This window comes from Pseudophryne corroboree, chromosome 2 (genome assembly GCF_028390025.1).
Source record: "Pseudophryne corroboree isolate aPseCor3 chromosome 2, aPseCor3.hap2, whole genome shotgun sequence".
Taxonomy (NCBI): Eukaryota; Metazoa; Chordata; class Amphibia; order Anura; family Myobatrachidae; genus Pseudophryne; species Pseudophryne corroboree.
Genome location: NC_086445.1, coordinates 453,585,998 through 453,608,222, shown reverse-complemented (window position 1 = coordinate 453,608,222; position 22,225 = coordinate 453,585,998). Strand labels below are relative to the sequence as shown.

General features: G+C 44.9%; 1 pseudogene; it reads left to right on the top strand.

The window, feature by feature from the left end:
• The first annotated feature begins 223 nt into the window (after nucleotides 1-223).
• LOC135051590 (5S ribosomal RNA) lies at nucleotides 224-342 on the top strand (annotated as a pseudogene).
• Nucleotides 343-22,225: the final 21,883 nt, after the last annotated feature.

Here is a 22,225-nt window from a genome sequence, read left to right as displayed (position 1 = left end):
TAACCACTATTCCAATCTCCAAAAATAATATTTCTCCTCTTTTTCATTACTTACTACTTTCTGTAGACTCTCATCCACGATCCTAGGATGTACTTTGCCACTGAGTGACAACTGTTTCACCCTGCCTAACGTGGGAAGCAGATCTACACACTATATGACTTTATCTTCCTAAATCTCCACTCTACCATCTTTATATAGGTGCACTCTCATTGGTAGATAGCCTCTCTACTATCATACCACGCTGCTAATGCCCGATCTCGTCCAATCTTGGAAGCTAAACAGCGTTGGGCCGTGTCAGTACCTTGAGAGGCGACTCCCTGGGAATACCTGGTGTTGTAGAGTGGGGACTATTCCCCTTCTTTTGAAGGGTGGACACCAACAGCAGTATCACCACTATTTGATTCTTTCACAAACTTTTTTCCTATCCTTGCCGCGTTCAGATCGTGTCAATATAGATATTTCTAACTCTGCACAATATGGAATAACAGGTGAACACTCAATTGCTCACTATTTAACCATATTCAAGTGGTTCTCCAATACACACTATTGACCTCCCTGGTCGGTCTCATTAATACAGATTATCTGTACTGGTCAGGAGAAACGGGTGTCAGACTATCAAGTGTCTGCAGCCTTTCTAATCCTTCCTGTGTGATTTAACAGACCAGAACATTTTATATTTTCTCACGTCTTTTTTATACTTATACTCTTTCTTGGATCATTGAGGGGTTATAATTTTTAATTGTTGATTAATAAAAATTAAGTTTTTACTATTACCAATAACCGAAGAATTCCTCTCTTTACAATCACAAGAGTGCGCCCACACAAGAGCTTTCTTTCTCTCCTTTCGTTAGTATCTGTACTTTCTAGCTATGGGCGCACCACCAATAGGGACTATATTTTGAAAGGTTTAAATTTCCTTTCCAATACTATAATTGTCCATTTGTTGGTTTCTTATAATTCTTACAATTTATAACATACCGGTGCACGGTCGCTTCTTGTGTTTCAAAGTCCAAAGAGGTCAGGACACTGTCTCAAAGCTATTGCTAGCAGTTTCAGAGCCAGTGCAAATAGGAGAGGTGGCAGGGGACAACATTATGCTGCTCCTCTGTATGTAAAAATGCAAAGAGAGGTAACCATTGCCTAACACTTGAGTATAGGGACACAATATAGAGACTGCAACAAAGCTATATAAGGGTCTGGGAAACAAAACTGTCTAAGGGTCTTGAAAAGGTGGTCCCATGTGACCTTATCAAAAACTGTTTAAGCATTTAATGACTGGAGGACCCCAGGGTCTGGTTTCCTAAACAGTTGAAAATGCTGCATGAGAATCAGGACCTTGCAGACAATTGTTACGGAATGCCTCCCCCTGACAGAGCCAGTTTGATCATCATGAACTAGGTTAGGGACAATACATTTCAGCCGATCCACCAGCATTTTCATGAGAATTTTTATAGTCTGAGTTCAGTAACAATATTGGTCTGTATGAAGCCAGCAGTTCCGGATTTCTGCCTGCTTTAGAGAAGACTTTAATCAATGTAGCATTGAAGTAGAGGGGAGCGGAACCACTAATCAGTATGCATTATAAATTGGGTCTAAGTAGGTATAAGTTTAACTCTAAAGATTATTTCAAATTCCCAACTAAGTCCATGAGGACCTGGGGCTTGATCCGGTTTCAATGAAGTAATAACTTTCCTGACCTATATATGTATATATATATATATACATGTGGAGCAATAGAGGATAGCGCCTAGGTACACCCGATAGGACACTTTATAAAATAAAGTTATTGGAATTATTAATTATCCTATTTTAATATAATATGACACACCTCATATGTGAATGAGTGGCAGCTCTCGCACAGTATAAGGATAGAGATCAGAAAATGAAGTAAATAAGAGCGCCTAGTAGTGTTAGTGTGGAAATTTATATAAAAGATAACTTAGCTCAATAAAACTTTCAGCCTGATGATTCTCAGAGGTAAAACATGTAAAAGAGAGATAAAAAGCAACATAGTGTGTACTGTTTTCAAACGTTTTTCAAAGATACAAGCATTAGGAACATTGCTGGTTCCAATAATTTGATGTAATAAAAACAGTAACAATTTATTAAACAATAATCCTGTCACAACCACAGGTGGTAGATAAAAGCAATTAAAAGAATATATCTCGTCTGATCATAAATGTAGGTAGCACACGTACAAAATCAAATATTATAAACAGCTTATCTGTCCGCATATGGAAAAACCATAGATAAAGGGAGTATTCAGGCAGATTCTCTATCTGTAATAGCAGGTATCAAACGTACAGGATTAGAATAAAAAAACAGCTTATCTGTCCGCAAATGGGAAGTCCAAGGGGTAAGTATCAAGTTCCTGTACCAACGCGTTTCGTCCTTTGCATGAGGACTTCATGCAAAGGACGAAACGCGTTGGGACAGGAACTTGATACTTACCCCTTGGACTTCCCATTTGCGGAGCCTGAATACTCCCTTTATCTATGGTTTTTCCATATGCGGACAGATAAGCTGTTTATAATATTTGATTTTGTACGTGTGCTACTGTTAGGGTCTCCTGCCCTGTGCTGCCACGTCGTCATGGCAACCGGGAGACTAGTGCTAGTGGAGTAACCTGAGCGCAGCTTATACTCCGGTTCGGGTCTTTTGCTGTGCAGTGGTTATAGGCTCTGTGCACGGCAGGGGATCCGGTGCTGGTTTTTGTGCTCACAGTCTGTGAGGGCGTGGACAGCACCTGCTTTATAAGGCCTCTTTTCAGGGTAAGCAGATGCTGCTGAATCTTTGTTGGTTAGTCAGTTCATGAAAGTTAGCCAGTACTGTGTAGCTTTGTATTTGTTTGTTGCTTACTGCAAATAGGCCTGGGGATTTGGTATTACACTCTGCCAATCCAGACCTAGCAGTAAGACTGGAGTCAGTCGTTTAGCTTGCTGGGGTTCTGTTACTACTCTGTGAACTTAGCAAGTTTGCGGCTGTATTCTAAGACTTGCCTGTCTAATCCTGTCTCACTGTGCTAGGTGTCAGGGGTCAGTTTAGTGGCAGTAAGCTAAAACCTGTGCACTGCAAGTGAGAATTAGGATTGTGGAGATTCTCCTTGTGTCTATCATTCCATCTCTGACCAAGGAGTTTACTGCCACACCCGTTGGTAACCCTTTAGGGTTTTGCTGTTGCCCTTAGCAACAGCATTTCGGGTTCTCTACGTATTAAAACACAACATCTTGCTTTTCCATCTGAGCAGTTCTCATACAAGGGAGATACCCAGTTCCTTAGCCTCTGGGCTTCTCTGTTCACTTTGTGTGTATTTTGTTACCCTATCACCTTCTGTGTACATTATGTCATATCCCCCAGTTTGTCTGTGAGTCCATCTGTTTTGCATAACAGTTCAAACACCAGTACATTCCTGCAGACACTGGAGTGCATAACAGTCCTGACACCAGTACATTCCTGCAGACACTGGAGTGCATAACAGTCCTGACACCAGTACTTTCCTGCAGGCACTGGTGTGCATAACATATTCAGCAGCCGAATACTCCTGTTGAAATTTTGTGGGAATATGGAGCATACCCCTCAAAATACGTTGCAACAGGTGGTCGATCAGGTGCAGGTCCTGACTCGACAATTTAATGATTTGTCCATTAAAATGCACACCTCCCAGGCTGCTGGCGGAGCTCCCGCAGCAGCAGCACCTGCAGGGGTTAAGGAGCCGAAAGTAAATCTCCCGGATCGTTTTTCTGGAGATCGCTCGCAGTTCTTTTGTTTCAAGGAGAGCTGCAAGCTATACTTCCGGCTTAGGCCTTAGTCTTCTGGGTCGGAGATTCAGCGGGTGGGCATAGTGATTTCCTTGCTACAAGGAGACCCACAGGTCTGGGCATATGGGTTGCAGCCTGACTGTCCGTCGCTTAAAAGTGTTGACGCTTTTTTTACGGCACTGGGCATGTTGTATGATGACCCTGACAAGACGGCCTCAGCCGAGGCTCAGATTTCGATCCTTAAGCAAGAGCGAAGGCCAGTTGAGGTTTACTGTACGGAGTTTCGGAGGTTGGCCCATGATACCCAGTGGAATGACCCAGCCCTGAGACACCAGTACCGAAGAGGTCTTTCTAACCACATAAAGGACCAACTGGTACAATATCCCTTGCCTGATAGCTTGGATCAGCTCATGCAGTTATCCATCCGGGTGGATAGACGGCTGAGAGAGCGTAGGCTTGAAAGGGAGACTGAGATTTCCTTCCTTCCCAAGGGAACCTCAGACTCTGAGGAATTTTCTGAGGAGCCTATGCAGATTGGGGCTACCCGCCTCTCCTCGCGTGAGAAGACGCGGAGGAGACAGCAGGGGTTGTGTTTGTACTGTGGGAATAAAGGTCATGTGGTGTTATCATGCCCAGAAAAGCCGGAAAACTTCAGGGCCTGAGGGTGATGGGAAATATCCTGTCAGGCCAGAAGTCAGAATTTCCCAAGAAGACTTTTATCATTCCGGTGACCTTGAAGATCCTCGGTCAAACTGTCAAGACTGAGGCCTTTGTGGACAGTGGGGCCGACGGGGTTTTTATGGACCGCCAATTCGCCCTGAAACACTCTGTTCCCTTAGTACCCTTGGCATCGGAAATTGTGATTTGTGGGTTAAACGGGGAACCATTATCCCAAGGTAAAATTACCTCTTGCACTAGCCAGATTTCTTTGTTTATTGGAGCCACACACTCTGAAAAATTGTCCTTTTATGTGACTGTCTGTACTTTTGCCCCATTGGTGTTGGGGTTACCCTGGTTAAGGGCCCACAATCCTCAATTTGACTGGGTCTCTGGGGAGATTCTTAGTTGGGGTACTGATTGTTTCAGGAGTTGCTTGAGCCTTCCAGTCAGGCTCTCGCAGCTAAATTTGCCAGGATTGCCAGGGTGTTATGCAGATTTTGCGGACGTGTTCTCCAAAAAAGTTGCAGAGGTACTACCTCCCCATCGCCCCTATGACTGTGCCATTGATTTGTTGCCAAATGCTAAGCTTCCCAAGAGCAGGTTGTACTCCCTGTCACGTCCTGAGACTCAGGCTATGGCAGAGTACATTCAGGAGAACTTGGCTAAGGGATTTATCAGACCTTCACAGTCTCCAGTTGGGTCGGGGTTCTTCTTCGTGGGTAAAAAGGATGGTTCGTTGCGACCCTGCATCGACTTCAGGGAATTGAACCGTATCACGATTAAAAACTCATACCCACTGCCTCTCATTTCGGTCTTGTTTGACCAGCTTCGTACTGCCACCATTTTTTCTAAGATTGACCTACGCGGTGCGTACAATCTAATCCGAATAAGAGAGGGGGATGAATGGAAGACTGCCTTTAATACCCACTCAGGGCATTATGAATATTTGGTGATGCCTTTTGGGCTCTGTAATGCCCCGGCAGTCTTCCAGGATTTCATGAATGATGTGCTCAGGGAATATTTGGATAGATTCTTAGTTGTATACTTAGATGACATCCTAATCTTCTCCCATTCCCTGGAGGAACATCGGAAGCATGTACGCTTAGTCCTCCAGAAACTCAGAGACCACCGGCTTGGGGCGAAGCTGGAGAAGTGCGAATTTGAAGTTCAGCAAATCGCATTTCTAGGATATATTATCTCCCCAGAAGGTTTCCAAATGGAGGGTTCCAAGGTACAGGCAGTCCTGGATTGGGTGCAGCCCACTAGTTTGAAGGCGCTTCAGCGTTTCCTGGGCTTTGCGAATTTTTATAGACGATTTATCGCTGGATTTTCGTCTATAGTGGCGCCCTTGGTGGCACTCACTAAGAAAGGGGCGGATGTTGCTCACTGGTCTTGTGAGGCTAAAGCGGCTTTTGCCCGTCTCAAAAGGGCATTTGTTTCGGCCAAGGTGCTGCGACACCCAGATCCAGAGCGTCCTTTTGTGGTGGAGGTGGATGCCTCTGAGATGGGTATTGGGGCAGTGCTTTCTCAGATGGGAGTGTCTGATAATCGCCTTCATCCCTGTGCTTACTTTTCCCGTAAATTTTCGCCTGCCGAGATGAATTATGACGTGGGTAACCGGGAATTGTTGGCTATTAAAGATGCACTCGAGGAGTGGAGACACTGGCTTGAGGGGGCTAAGTTTGTGGTCTCAATTCTCACTGACCATAAGAATCTGGCATATTTAGAGTCAGCGAAGCGTCTCAATGCCAGGCAGGCACGATGGGCTTTGTTTTTTGCTCGCTTTAATTTTTTGATAACATATCGCCCTGGGTCAAAAAACATCAAGGCTGATGCGCTCTCGCAGAGTTTTGCTCCAATCCAGGAGACCACCGAGGAGCCCTTGCCCATTGTTTCCCCATCATGTATTAAAGTGGGCATTACCCAGGACCTCTTATCATTAGTCCTTAGAGCACAGGAGCAGGCTCCTCCAGACCTTCCGGTAGGTCTTTTGTTTGTGCCTCCTAAGTTAAGACAGCGAGTGTTCCTGGAATTCCATGCCAAGAAGTCGGCAGGTCACCCGGGTATTGCCAGAACTCGGGAGTTGCTATCTAGGGCGGTGTGGTGGCCCTCGGTGGCTAAGGATGTGGATCAGTGGGTTCGGGCATGTGACATCTGTGCCCGAAATAAGACTCCTAGAGGGGTTCCTGTTGGCCCATTACATCCACTCTCTATCCCATCTAAGCCATGGACCCACATTTCAATGGATTTTGTGGTGGATTTGCCCAAATCCTCGGGGATGACAGCCATCTGGGTTGTCGTTGACAGGTTTTCGAAGATGGCGCACTTCGTTCCACTGGTTGTGCTGCCATCAGCCAGACGCCTGTCTGAATTATTTATGCTGCATGTTGTGCGTCTCCACGGGTTGCCACTTGATGTGGTCTCTGACCGCGGATCCCAGTTTGTGGCCAAATTCTGGAGGGCATTTTGTTCCGATCTCCAGATTTCTGTCAGCTTGTCGTCAGGCTACCATCCGCAGTCTAATGGGCAGACTGAAAGGGTGAACCAGTCCTTGGAGCAGTTCCTCAGGTGTTATGTCTCCAAGTGTCAGACTGACTGGGTTGCTCATCTGTCCATGGCGGAGTTTGCCTATAACAACGCGGCTCACTCTGCTACAGGGATCTCTCCCTTCCTTTGTGTGTATGGGCATCATCCTAAGGCCAATTCTTTTGACCCCCTGGACTCCACGCCTGGTGGTTCCTCTGTGGTTTCGGTCCTTAGAGGTATTTGGCGGAAAGTGAAGAAAGCCCTTGTGTCTGTGTCATTAGTGACCAAAAGGGTTTTTGATAAGCGGAAAAGACCCTGCAGCTTCAAATTAGGAGACTTCGTCTGGTTGTCTACCAAGAATTTGAAGTTGAGACAGCCATCTCATAAGTTAGGACCCAGGTTCATCGGCCCTTATAAGATCACCAGGGTTATCAATCCGGTGGCATTTCAGTTAGATCTGCCCCGTTCTTTGGGTATCAATAAAACATTTCATTGTTCCCTTTTAAAACGGGCGATTAGTAATCCTTCTTCCAGTGGAAGACCTTCCCCTCTTCTGATACGTGGCCAGAGGGAGTTTGTTGTTGAAAGGATTCTTGACTCCAAGGTGGTTCGGGGTCGGCTGTCATTTTTGGTGCACTGGAAGGGGTATGGCCCGGAGGAGCGGTCGTGGGTGCGCAGTTGTGATCTTCATGCCCCCAGACTGATACGCTCTTTCTTCTCGCAGTTCCCCGATAAACCCGGTGGTAGGGGTTCTTTGACCCCTCGTCAGAGGGGGGGTACTGTTAGGGTCTCCTGCCCTGTGCTGCCACGTCGTCATGGCAACCGGGAGACTAGTGCTAGTGGAGTAACCTGAGCGCAGCTTATACTCCGGTTCGGGTCTTTTGCTGTGCAGTGGTTATAGGCTCTGTGCACGGCAGGGGATCCGGTGCTGGTTTTTGTGCTCACAGTCTGTGAGGGCGTGGACAGCACCTGCTTTATAAGGCCTCTTTTCAGGGTAAGCAGATGCTGCTGAATCTTTGTTGGTTAGTCAGTTCATGAAAGTTAGCCAGTACTGTGTAGCTTTGTATTTGTTTGTTGCTTACTGCAAATAGGCCTGGGGATTTGGTATTACACTCTGCCAATCCAGACCTAGCAGTAAGACTGGAGTCAGTCGTTTAGCTTGCTGGGGTTCTGTTACTACTCTGTGAACTTAGCAAGTTTGCGGCTGTATTCTAAGACTTGCCTGTCTAATCCTGTCTCACTGTGCTAGGTGTCAGGGGTCAGTTTAGTGGCAGTAAGCTAAAACCTGTGCACTGCAAGTGAGAATTAGGATTGTGGAGATTCTCCTTGTGTCTATCATTCCATCTCTGACCAAGGAGTTTACTGCCACACCCGTTGGTAACCCTTTAGGGTTTTGCTGTTGCCCTTAGCAACAGCATTTCGGGTTCTCTACGTATTAAAACACAACATCTTGCTTTTCCATCTGAGCAGTTCTCATACAAGGGAGATACCCAGTTCCTTAGCCTCTGGGCTTCTCTGTTCACTTTGTGTGTATTTTGTTACCCTATCACCTTCTGTGTACATTATGTCATATCCCCCAGTTTGTCTGTGAGTCCATCTGTTTTGCATAACAGTTCAAACACCAGTACATTCCTGCAGACACTGGAGTGCATAACAGTCCTGACACCAGTACATTCCTGCAGACACTGGAGTGCATAACAGTCCTGACACCAGTACTTTCCTGCAGGCACTGGTGTGCATAACAGCTACCTACATTTATGATCAGACGAGATATATTCTTTTAATTGCTTTTATCTACCACCTGTGGTTGTGACAGGATTATTGTTTAATAAATTGTTACTGTTTTTATTACATCAAATTATTGGAACCAGCAAAGTTCCTAATGCTTGTATCTTTGAAAAACGTTTGAAAACAGTACACACTATGTTGCTTTTTATCTCTCTTTTACATGTTTTACCTCTGAGAATCATCAGGCTGAAAGTTTTATTGAGCTAAGTTATCTTTTATATAAATTTCCACACTAACACTACTAGGCGCTCTTATTTACTTCATTTTCTGATATATATATATATATATATATTAGAGATGAGCGGGTTCGGTTTCTTTGAATCCGAACCCGCACGAACTTCACTTTTTTTTTCACGGGTCCGAGCGACTCGGATCTTCCCGCCTTGCTCGGTTAACCCGAGCGCGCCCGAACGTCATCATGACGCTGTCGGATTCTCGCGAGACTCGGATTCTATATAAGGAGCCGCGCGTCGCCGCCATTTTCACACGTGCATTGAGATTGATAGGGAGAGGACGTGGCTGGCGTCCTCTCCATTAGAATAGATTAGAAGAGAGAGAGAGAGAGAGAGATTGTGCAGACAGAGTTTACCACAGTGACCAGTGCAGTTGTTGTTAAGTTAACTTTTATTTAATATATCCGTTCTCTGCTATATCCGTTCTCTGCCTGAAAAAAACGATACACAGCAGTCACACAGTGTGACTCAGTCTGTGTGCACTCAGCTCAGCCCAGTGTGCTGCACATCAATGTATAAAAGCTTATAATAATTGTGGGGGAGACTGGGGAGCACTGCAGGTTGTTATAGCAGGAGCCAGGAGTACATAATATTATATTAATTTAAAATTAAACAGTGCACACTTTTGCTGCAGGAGTGCCACTGCCAGTGTGACTAGTGGTGACCAGTGCCTGACCACCAGTATAGTAGTATATTGTTGTATACTATCTCTTTATCAACCAGTCTATATTAGCAGCAGACACAGTACAGTGCGGTAGTTCACGGCTGTGGCTACCTCTGTGTCGGCAGTCGGCACTCGGCAGGCAGTCCGTCCATCCATAATTGTATAATTATATACCACCTAACCGTGGTATTTTTTTTTCTTTCTTTATACCGTCGTCATAGTCATACTAGTTGTTACGAGTATACTACTATCTCTTTATCAACCAGTGTACAGTGCGGTAGTTCACGGCTGTGGCTACCTCTGTGTCGGCAGTCGGCAGGCAGTCCGTCCATCCATAATTGTATTATAATATATACCACCTAACCGTGGTTTTTTTTTCATTCTTTATACCGTCATAGTGTCATACTAGTTGTTACGAGTATACTACTATCTCTTTATCAACCAGTGTACAGTGCGGTAGTTCACGGCTGTGGCTACCTCTGTGTCGGCAGTCGGCAGGCAGTCCGTCCATCCATAATTGTATTATAATATATACCACCTAACCGTGGTTTTTTTTTCATTCTTTATACCGTCATAGTCAGTCATACTAGTTGTTACGAGTATACTACTATCTCTTTATCAACCAGTGTACAGTGCGGTAGTTCACGGCTGTGGCTACCTCTGTGTCGGCACTCGGCAGGCAGTCCGTCCATCCATAATTGTATTATAATATATACCACCTAACCGTGGTTTTTTTTTCATTCTTTATACCGTCATAGTGTCATACTAGTTGTTACGAGTATACTACTATCTCTTTATCAACCAGTGTACAGTGCGGTAGTTCACGGCTGTGGCTACCTCTGTGTCGGCAGTCGGCAGGCAGTCCGTCCATCCATAATTGTATTATAATATATACCACCTAACCGTGGGTTTTTTTTCATTCTTTATACCGTCATAGTGTCATACTAGTTGTTACGAGTATACTACTATCTCTTTATCAACCAGTGTACAGTGCGGTAGTTCACGGCTGTGGCTACCTCTGTGTCGGAACTCGGCAGGCAGTCCGTCCATCCATAATTGTATTATTATAATATATACCACCTAACCGTGGTTTTTTTTTTCATTCTTTATACCGTCATAGTGTCATACTAGTTGTTACGAGTATACTACTATCTCTTTATCAACCAGTGTACAGTGCGGTAGTTCACGGCTGTGGCTACCTCTGTGTCGGCAGTCGGCAGGCAGTCCGTCCATCCATAATTGTATTATTATAATATATACCACCTAACCGTGGTTTTTTTTTCATTCTTTATACCGTCATAGTGTCATACTAGTTGTTACGAGTATACTACTATCTCTTTATCAACCAGTGTACAGTGCGGTAGTTCACGGCTGTGGCTACCTCTGTGTCGGCAGTCGGCAGGCAGTCCGTCCATCCATAATTGTATTATTATAATATATACCACCTAACCGTGTTTTTTTTTTCATTCTTTATACCGTCATAGTGTCATACTAGTTGTTACGAGTATACTACTATCTCTTTATCAACCAGTGTACAGTGCGGTAGTTCACGGCTGTGGCTACCTCTGTGTCGGAACTCGGCAGGCAGTCCGTCCATCCATAATTGTATTATTATAATATATACCACCTAACCGTGGTTTTTTTTTCATTCTTTATACCGTCATAGTGTCATACTAGTTGTTACGAGTATACTACTATCTCTTTATCAACCAGTGTACAGTGCGGTAGTTCACGGCTGTGGCTACCTCTGTGTCGGCAGTCGGCAGGCAGTCCGTCCATCCATAATTGTATTATTATAATATATACCACCTAACCGTGTTTTTTTTTTCATTCTTTATACCGTCATAGTGTCATACTAGTTGTTACGAGTATACTACTATCTCTTTATCAACCAGTGTACAGTGCGGTAGTTCACGGCTGTGGCTACCTCTGTGTCGGCACTCGGCAGGCAGTCCGTCCAACCATAATTGTATTATAATATATACCACCTAACCGTGGTTTTTTTTTCATTCTTTATACCGTCGTCATACTAGTTGTTACGAGTATACTACTATCTCTTTATCAACCAGTGTACAGTGCGGTAGTTCACGGCTGTGGCTACCTCTGTGTCGGCACTCGGCAGGCAGTCCGTCCATCCATAATTGTATTATATACCACCTAACCGTGGTTTTTTTATACCACCTAACCGTGGCAGTCCGTCCATAATTGTATACTAGTATCCAATCCATCCATCTCCATTGTTTACCTGAGGTGCCTTTTAGTTCTGCCTATAAAATATGGAGAACAAAAAAGTTGAGGTTCCAAAATTAGGGAAAGATCAAGATCCACTTCCACCTCGTGCTGAAGCTGCTGCCACTAGTCATGGCCGAGACGATGAAATGCCAGCAACGTCGTCTGCCAAGGCCGATGCCCAATGTCATAGTACAGAGCATGTCAAATCCAAAACACCAAATATCAGAAAAAAAAGGACTCCAAAACCTAAAATAAAATTGTCGGAGGAGAAGCGTAAACTTGCCAATATGCCATTTACCACACGGAGTGGCAAGGAACGGCTGAGGCCCTGGCCTATGTTCATGGCTAGTGGTTCAGCTTCACATGAGGATGGAAGCACTCAGCCTCTCGCTAGAAAACTGAAAAGACTCAAGCTGGCAAAAGCACTGCAAAGAACTGTGCGTTCTTTGAAATCCCAAATCCACAAGGAGAGTCCAATTGTGTCGTTTGCGATGCCTGACCTTCCCAACACTGGACGTGAAGAGCATGCGCCTTCCACTATTTGCATGCCCCCTGCAAGTGCTGGAAGGAGCACCCGCAGTCCAGTTCCTGATAGTCAGATTGAAGATGTCAGTGTTGAAGTACACCAGGATGAGGAGGATATGGGTGTTGCTGGCGCTGGGGAGGAAATTGACCAGGAGGATTCTGATGGTGAGGTGGTTTGTTTAAGTCAGGCACCCGAGGAGACACCTGTTGTCCGTGGGAGGAATATGGCCGTTGACATGCCAGGTGAAAATACCAAAAAAATCAGCTCTTCGGTGTGGAGGTATTTCACCAGAAATGCGGACAACAGGTGTCAAGCCGCGTGTTCCCTTTGTCAAGCTGTAATAAGTAGGGGTAAGGACGTTAACCACCTCGGAACATCCTCCCTTATACGTCACCTGCAGCGCATTCATAATAAGTCAGTGACAAGTTCAAAAACTTTGGGTGACAGCGGAAGCAGTCCACTGACCAGTAAATCCCTTCCTCTTGTAACCAAGCTCACGCAAACCACCCCACCAACTCCCTCAGTGTCAATTTCCTCCTTCCCCAGGAATGCCAATAGTCCTGCAGGCCATGTCACTGGCAAGTCTGACGAGTCCTCTCCTGCCTGGGATTCCTCCGATGCATCCTTGCGTGTAACGCCTACTGCTGCTGGCGCTGCTGTTGTTGCCGCTGGGAGTCGATGGTCATCCCAGAGGGGAAGTCGTAAGCCCACTTGTACTACTTCCAGTAAGCAATTGACTGTTCAACAGTCCTTTGCGAGGAAGATGAAATATCACAGCAGTCATCCTACTGCAAAGCGGATAACTGAGTCCTTGACAACTATGTTGGTGTTAGACGTGCGTCCGGTATCCGCCGTTAGTTCACAGGGAACTAGACAATTTATTGAGGCAGTGTGCCCCCGTTACCAAATACCATCTAGGTTCCACTTCTCTAGGCAGGCGATACCGAGAATGTACACGGACGTCAGAAAAAGACTCACCAGTGTCCTAAAAAATGCAGTTGTACCCAATGTCCACTTAACCACGGACATGTGGACAAGTGGAGCAGGGCAGGGTCAGGACTATATGACTGTGACAGCCCACTGGGTAGATGTATGGACTCCCGCCGCAAGAACAGCAGCGGCGGCACCAGTAGCAGCATCTCGCAAACGCCAACTCTTTCCTAGGCAGGCTACGCTTTGTATCACCGCTTTCCAGAATACGCACACAGCTGAAAACCTCTTACGGCAACTGAGGAAGATCATCGCGGAATGGCTTACCCCAATTGGACTCTCCTGTGGATTTGTGGCATCGGACAACGCCAGCAATATTGTGTGTGCATTAAATATGGGCAAATTCCAGCACGTCCCATGTTTTGCACATACCTTGAATTTGGTGGTGCAGAATTTTTTAAAAAACGACAGGGGCGTGCAAGAGATGCTGTCGGTGGCCAGAAAAATTGCGGGACACTTTCGGCGTACAGGCACCACGTACAGAAGACTGGAGCACCACCAAAAACTACTGAACCTGCCCTGCCATCATCTGAAGCAAGAAGTGGTAACGAGGTGGAATTCAACCCTCTATATGCTTCAGAGGTTGGAGGAGCAGCAAAAGGCCATTCAAGCCTATACAATTGAGCACGATATAGGAGATGGAATGCACCTGTCTCAAGTGCAGTGGAGAATGATTTCAACGTTGTGCAAGGTTCTGATGCCCTTTGAACTTGCCACACGTGAAGTCAGTTCAGACACTGCCAGCCTGAGTCAGGTCATTCCCCTCATCAGGCTTTTGCAGAAGAAGCTGGAGGCATTGAAGAAGGAGCTAACACGGAGCGATTCCGCTAGGCATGTGGGACTTGTGGATGCAGCCCTTAATTCGCTTAACAAGGATTCACGGGTGGTCAATCTGTTGAAATCAGAGCACTACATTTTGGCCACCGTGCTCGATCCTAGATTTAAAGCCTACCTTGGATCTCTCTTTCCGGCAGACACAGGTCTGCTGGGGTTGAAAGACCTGCTGGTGACAAAATTGTCAAGTCAAGCGGAACGCGACCTGTCAACATCTCCTCCTTCACATTCTCCCGCAACTGGGGGTGCGAGGAAAAGGCTCAGAATTCCGAGCCCACCCGCTGGCGGTGATGCAGGGTAGTCTGGAGCGACTGCTGATGCTGACATCTGGTCCGGACTGAAGGACCTGACAACGATTACGGACATGTCGTCTACTGTCACTGCATATGATTCTCTCAACATTGATAGAATGGTGGAGGATTATATGAGTGACCGCATCCAAGTAGGCACGTCACACAGTCCGTACTTATACTGGCAGGAAAAAGAGGCAATTTGGAGGCCCTTGCACAAACTGGCTTTATTCTACCTAAGTTGCCCTCCCACAAGTGTGTACTCCGAAAGAGTGTTTAGTGCCGCCGCTCACCTTGTCAGCAATCGGCGTACGAGGTTACATCCAGAAAATGTGGAGAAGATGATGTTCATTAAAATGAATTATAATCAATTCCTCCGCGGAGACATTGACCAGCAGCAATTGCCTCCACAAAGTACACAGGGAGCTGAGATGGTGGATTCCAGTGGGGACGAATTGATAATCTGTGAGGAGGGGGATGTACACGGTGATATATCGGAGGGTGAAGATGAGGTGGACATCTTGCCTCTGTAGAGCCAGTTTGTGCAAGGAGAGATTAATTGCTTCTTTTTTGGGGGGGGTCCAAACCAACCCGTCATATCAGTCACAGTCGTGTGGCAGACCCTGTCACTGAAATGATGGGTTGGTTAAAGTGTGCATGTCCTGTTTTGTTTATACAACATAAGGGTGGGTGGGAGGGCCCAAGGATAATTCCATCTTGCACCTCTTTTTTCTTTTCTTTTTCTTTGCATCATGTGCTGATTGGGGAGGGTTTTTTGGAAGGGACATCCTGCGTGACACTGCAGTGCCACTCCTAGATGGGCCCGGTGTTTGTGTCGGCCACTAGGGTCGCTAATCTTACTCACACAGCTACCTCATTGCGCCTCTTTTTTTCTTTGCGTCATGTGCTGTTTGGGGAGGGTTTTTTGGAAGGGACATCCTGCGTGACACTGCAGTGCCACTCCTAGATGTGCCCGGTGTTTGTGTCGGCCACTAGGGTCGCTAATCTTACTCACACAGTCAGCTACCTCATTGCGCCTCTTTTTTTCTTTGCGTCATGTGCTGTTTGGGGAGGGTTTTTTGGAAGGGCCATCCTGCGTGACACTGCAGTGCCACTCCTAGATGGGCCCGGTGTTTGTGTCGGCCACTAGGGTCGCTAATCTTACTCACACAGCTACCTCATTGCGCCTCTTTTTTTCTTTGCGTCATGTGCTGTTTGGGGAGGGTTTTTTGGAAGGGACATCCTGCGTGACACTGCAGTGCCACTCCTAGATGGGCCCGGTGTTTGTGTCGGCCACTAGGGTCGCTTATCTTACTCACACAGCGACCTCGGTGCAAATTTTAGGACTAAAAATAATATTGTGAGGTGTGAGGTATTCAGAATAGACTGAAAATGAGTGTAAATTATGGTTTTTGAGGTTAATAATACTTTGGGATCAAAATGACCCCCAAATTCTATGATTTAAGCTGTTTTTTAGTGTTTTTGGAAAAAAACACCCGAATCCAAAACACACCCGAATCCGACAAAAATAATTCGGTGAGGTTTTGCCAAAACGCGTTCGAACCCAAAACACGGCCGCGGAACCGAACCCAAAACCAAAACACAAAACCCGAAAAATTTCAGGCGCTCATCTCTAATATATATGTGTGTGTGTGATGTCAGATTCCAAGCCCTCCAAAGCTCTGAAAGGTGTAATTGTTCACACATATAAAGATATACCCAAATATGAGGAGGCAGCACAGTTAGAAGAGGCTCCACTTTGGTCCAAAGTGTGCGAGGCCACCGCGTTGAAGTCTTCCCCAATTATAATTCAGGAATATACGAAAGCATATAAACTGGTAGACAATGTTCTAAAAAAAAACGTGTATCATACGTGTTGGGAGCATAGACAACAGAAGACATACTATCAGGAGTTGAGAGACACATCTAAAAAAAGACACTGTTTATTAACATCAGTTATTGCAGAGTGATGATATGAGTAACTGCAGTACTAAGATGGTCACACCTCTGGATTTAGAATTGCAGGAGAAATAAGCTAATATTTTATATTCTCATTTAATCAATTTCTCATGTTCCACGTCCGTGCAGTGGGTTTCCTGAAGCAGGGTGACATCAACCCCATAAATGATTCAGATAAGTGAGAGTCTTTATATGTTTGTTTGGGGATTAATGCTTCTCATGTTAAAGGTACACATTTTAAAATGGTTAATTGTAACATCAGTATAAAGGGTGTAAAGGTGACGACATCACCATCAGAATAGGGTTCTGGGATGAGGGAGACATTTAGAAGATCAAAACGCGCAGGAGCAAGTTCCCTAGATGCGGAAAAGAGCTTATACCAAACCAGAGGCGGAAAGGGAGAAAGGACCGACAGGAAGGGCATGGGAAGGAAGATGTATACTTAAAAAAAAAAAAGGGCTGGGGCTCAGGAAAGCCATAGATATCCATAGCGGGCTGAAATTACCCCAACACTGAAGGGGCAATCCCAGGCCGCTATAGATACAGGGAGCATATCATCTGAGCCCTAGGGACTGACGCTGCACTAGAAGTCTGCATTAACAAGAGGAGAAAGTCATGTAGGAGGTCCCCATGGACTATCTGTGAACACAAAACCTGACTCTTCAGCTACTTCTTATCTTTTTTCACAGATGTTTTGGAACAGCTCTTAATTTACCGCTCTGTGGTTCTCCACATCTTGCCACTTGACTCAGTCAAGCTGATGGACATTGTTTTGCCTTCTCCGGAGTCTGGATGTTTGTTCCTTGGCACCTAGAGAAACTTTTTGTAGAACCCTTCTAGCACCACCCTCAGGAAGTCCAAACCTATAGTATATTGCTCTTAAATGTTCCCTCAACATTACAGCACATGTCTGTGTAACTTTGCCTGGCTCACCTGGCCCGCCATACCTGGATGGGCAAAGTTACATATACTGGGCAGACAGCAGGAGTGAGCAGCAGAGGAAGACTGGAACAGGTTTTACATAGTGAGTGTTAAAATATTTAAAAAATCACTACTGACTATTTAGAAATATTCAGTAATCATTTGTAGAAATGCAAACAGAAACAACTGTCCACCGAGCACAGCTCTGGATGACGGACAGCTCCTGCTGTCTGCACTCACAAATCTAAATTTCTAAAGATGTGTAAAGGTGCATACACACTGAGCGCTTTTCCCCCCTGCCCAGCGATGTCAGCGGGGGTGAACGGCTTTCCATAGCAGGGCGCTATGGAAAGCCGTTCACCCAGCTGCTCATCTGCTGGTAATACCAGCAGATGAACGGCGGCCGCCGGCGATGTAGCGGGGGCGCGCATCAGTGCTCATCGCTTATTTCTGGGGCATACACACACTAGGTGGTTTTGAGCTGAAAGCAGCTCAAAACACCAAAAGTGAGCTGCTTTCAGCTTAAAATTGCCCAGTGTGTATGGGCCTTTAGTCTCACTCACTACACAAGTCACTACATACTGTGCAGTCTTTCCCGCTTACATTACAGTGGAGGCTAGATCAGTACCATGCTAGTGATTAAGCTCTATTGGGAGGTGTATGGTGGTAGGAAGATAGTACTGACTTGTAAAGACTTTTAAAACAAAACTGCAATGCAATAATGAGGAAAAAAACTGGCGGTAAGGGCGGTGACCCCATCAACCTGTGCCCGTGGGGAGGGCGATTCTGGTCAACCATTAGATATGGATCTGGCCACCGGAGTTTTGTGACCTTTATAAAGACACTTGGGCCCAGAAACCCCAAGATAAAGCATTGTTCCTTCTTATGAATTTGATGCAACCAGCTGCTTGAATGTGCGTTTCTTTTATGTTTAATGGGATTATAAACCCTCTTTTCTGTAAACACAGCCAGTTTCACAAGTTCGGCATTTGATTGAGTGTGAGGACACTGCCAGCCAATCATATGCCGTTCTCTACGCTTCTGAATGCCCAATTGTCTTTAAGCTGTACAACTGATTCTTGTTAAAGAGTTAAGAGGTGCCTGTCATGTCAATTATTGTGTTGTATTAATTCCCAAGACACAGAACAGTAATATACAAATGTCTGACTCAATTGTTTATTTTACTCAAATGAAATTCAAATGTTATCAAATTGTATTTAAAACTAGAGAAGCTTTGTAAGAGATCAAAAGAAGCAAATCATAATATGTAACAGTCACCATCAATAATCAATACATAGTAATATCCCACCAAAGCTTGCCTAGGTTTAATACATATTTATTACTTCATACCAAAATGATTATATATAATGATATGTTTTCTCTTTTAACGTTGTGGAAAGATGAAGCTCAACCTAATCTCACCCAACCATGTGTGTAACAGATGGTTTGTCAATGCGGTATAGATACTCTGCCGGATGGAAATAGCCAAGATACAGTAGTGCACAGAATCTGGGATTGTGTCATTATGGTAGTGTCCTCTTTCTCCATGATGACTGAAACAATGAGTGTGTTTCACCCGCAGGTCAAAGCCCTAGAAGAATAATGAGTCGTGTTCAGAAAAATCATGATTTGTTTGAATAAGTTGTCATTAATGTTAGAACCAACAGTATGTTGTGGCACAGCATGCCTCAAAATCACTATCTCCAGCCATAATATGGAAACATTTGTTTGAATGGTATCTAGAATGCCCAAGGCCAGCGCTATCATTAGACAGCTGCTTTGTAACAGAAATCAGTTTATATAAGTGGCAATGTAGCACTCCTCTCTAGCAGGTCAACAAGACAAGCATATTTAATAACGTAAAGTTACAGTACACAAGAACAAGGGGAGAGAACCTTACTGAATAAATAGAATGCATTAAGAAGACCCTGGTGCATGAATACATTTTGGCTGGTGGAGTTAAAGGCAACTATTAAGGCTGTCGGGATTTAGCAGGTCTATCGAGGTGCCACCACGTCCAGCCGTGTCACTCCCTGCTGTTTAACTGCAAACACTATGTTGAATGACAAGTCATTTTGGACGATATATTCTGTGACAGCAGCAGAAACTGTGTTTTCTGCTGTCTTTTCACACTAGTGATTGCCTCAATCCAATAAGGGTGAGTGCTACAGGTCATGGGGAGTGTGCTGAGCACTAACTGGAGAAACTCATCACATGCTCCTCTTCTAGTATCTGGATAAAAGGTCAACCCTAATTAGGACGACAGTCAATGGGTCAACCCCATATGGTCCACATGCATTAGGTCAACATGGTGAAAAGGTTGACATGGTCCATACTGTAGGTCGACGGGTACAAAAGGAAGATAGGTTCAAATGGTCTAAACACCGTATAGTAGACGAAAGTTGTTGTTTTTTTCATCCTTTACCATCCACGTGGACTGTGATAGGGAATAGTAACCTTGCCTGAAGTTCACTCGCCATGTTTGGGGACACGGTACACTAATTGGGGTCACATGTGGTTTGAAAACAAAATAGCACAAAAAAAGTAAAAATCTTGTGTCTGCCTTTTTTGTGTAGACCATTTCCTTGATGACCTTTTGTATCGTCGACCTCTTGTACCCACCGATCTAATGACCATGTTAACCATATGGAGTCAACCTATTGACTGTTGACCTAATTTGGGTTGACCATTGATCCATTCCCACTCCTCTGACCCCACTCTGTTGGAGAAGAGTCAGGTATGTAGTGGGTACTGTATGTCACACTGCTGGGTAAGTGAGGGAAAAGCTTACAATAGTGTGTTTCATCATTACTGTGATGTGTGTCAGTAACTTTTATCAATAACAGTAATACTCTGGGGGGACACTGGTGGGTAAGACAAATGATGGTGGACAGTGGGGCGTGTAAGAGAAAAGCTAGTAGGCAAGGGATGACTTTATCTGTGGGCAGGAAGGACTATACTACTATTATTATTATTATTATTATTATTATTATTACTATTATTATTATTATCCGTTTCATATATAGCGCAGCATATTCCATTGCATTTTACAATTTGAGACAAAAGCTAGCAGGCAAGGGGCATGTGACATATCCTGATGTGCAGGGGGCATTTGAGACAAAATTTATGGGCAGAGGGGCATGTGAGAAAAGCTGTTGGGCAGAGGAGAGGGGCATGTGAGAAAAGTTGGTAGGCTGGGCCAAGTATAGTGCGGGTAGTGAGGTGGAAACTCTGCCCTAGAAACTCAGTGTTTGCTGTTCATTGCAATCACTGATTGCTCAATGAAAGCGTTTTGCAATTTGCAAACCAGATAAAATGTAATGTGAATGAATCATGTGTATCTGTTTATTTAATAGTAGTACTGTTATTTGATTAACGATTTGATAATTAACTATTTAAAGTGCAATATACCAGATGACTCTACTATGCGTGAAATGCTTATGATAATCACGCCCATATGAGTTTGTGTAAATATGGTCCATGCTATCACAGCGTTCTGACAACCGATGCGATCAAGCTTAATGTGAAACGTACGTCATCATAAGCCTGGACGTACACTGTTTCCAGGTGCGTGGAATCTATACCCGGCCCGGCATCCAGGTCTATGAGCGGCTCCCTGCACGGCGCTATGGACATTTCAGCAGCTACTATATACTGCAAGCAATCAATCTCGTGAGGTACTCAGAGCATCTCATCCCAGAGAGATCACTTACCTCCTCTAAAATGTGCAAGCACAACAGGGGAGGAGGTGATTGATCTCGGTGACTGCAGAAGCTGCTCGCTCTACATCTATATTCCGTTTTGGCACTGGCATTTTTCTGCTGCTCTCATTGTCTCCATTCACTGCCCTGAGGCACATGTAAAAGTAGAAGGGGGGATTCTCCTATAGCGCTGGAACATTTATCTATCAGAAAAAAAGAGTTTACCTTTGTTGATTGTACTAACAAAATGAATTATCACTATATTTAACTACTTCTGTATTGATTCAGTCATGATCTCTTGTATATATGTTTATTTTTATTTGTATTTGGTATCAGAGGCATAGGACTTGTCTACCATCTGATTTATGCTTATGCAAAGGGTTTCTCTATACATATTGCTCACCAGCTCACAGTGGGTTAATACACCAGAGGCTGAATTGTTTGGCTTATTGCTGTACTATGGTGGTTATTCCGAATTGATCGCTAGCTGCAGTTGTTCGCAGTGCAGCGATCAGGCAAAAAAATGGCTGTTCTGCGCACGTGTATGCGGTGCAATGCCCTCGCGCGTTGTACAAGCACAATAAACAATGTAGTTTTGCACAGGGTCTAGCAAAGCATTTCAGTCGCACTGGTGGTCGCATGAAGTGGGAGTTTCTGGGTGTCAACTGACCGTTTTCAGGGAGTGTTCGAAAAAATGCAGGCGTACCAGGAAAAACGCAGGCGTGTCTTGGCGAACGCTGGGCGGGTTTGTGGTGTCAAAGCAGTAACTGAACAGTCTGAAGTGATCGCAAGCGCTGAGTAGGTTTTGAGGTACTCTGCAACTGCACAAAAAAACTTTGTAGCCGCCCTGCGATCCATTCGTTCACACTTCTGCTAAGCCAAAATACACTCCCAGTGGGCGGCGGCATAGCATTTGTATGGCTGCTAAAAACTGCTAGCGAGTGATCAACTCGGAATTACCACCTATATTTTCCCAGCAACAACGTTGCATTTTGAAGCATACCCATTTGGACTACTCAATAGTGTCAAATAGTATGAAATCAGATACGAATGGATTGAATCATACTTGCCCTTTGCCTACTCTGTTCGCTTTTTTCTAACTAGTAACAAAATTATAACATTGGTTCCTGTTTTATTTGAACT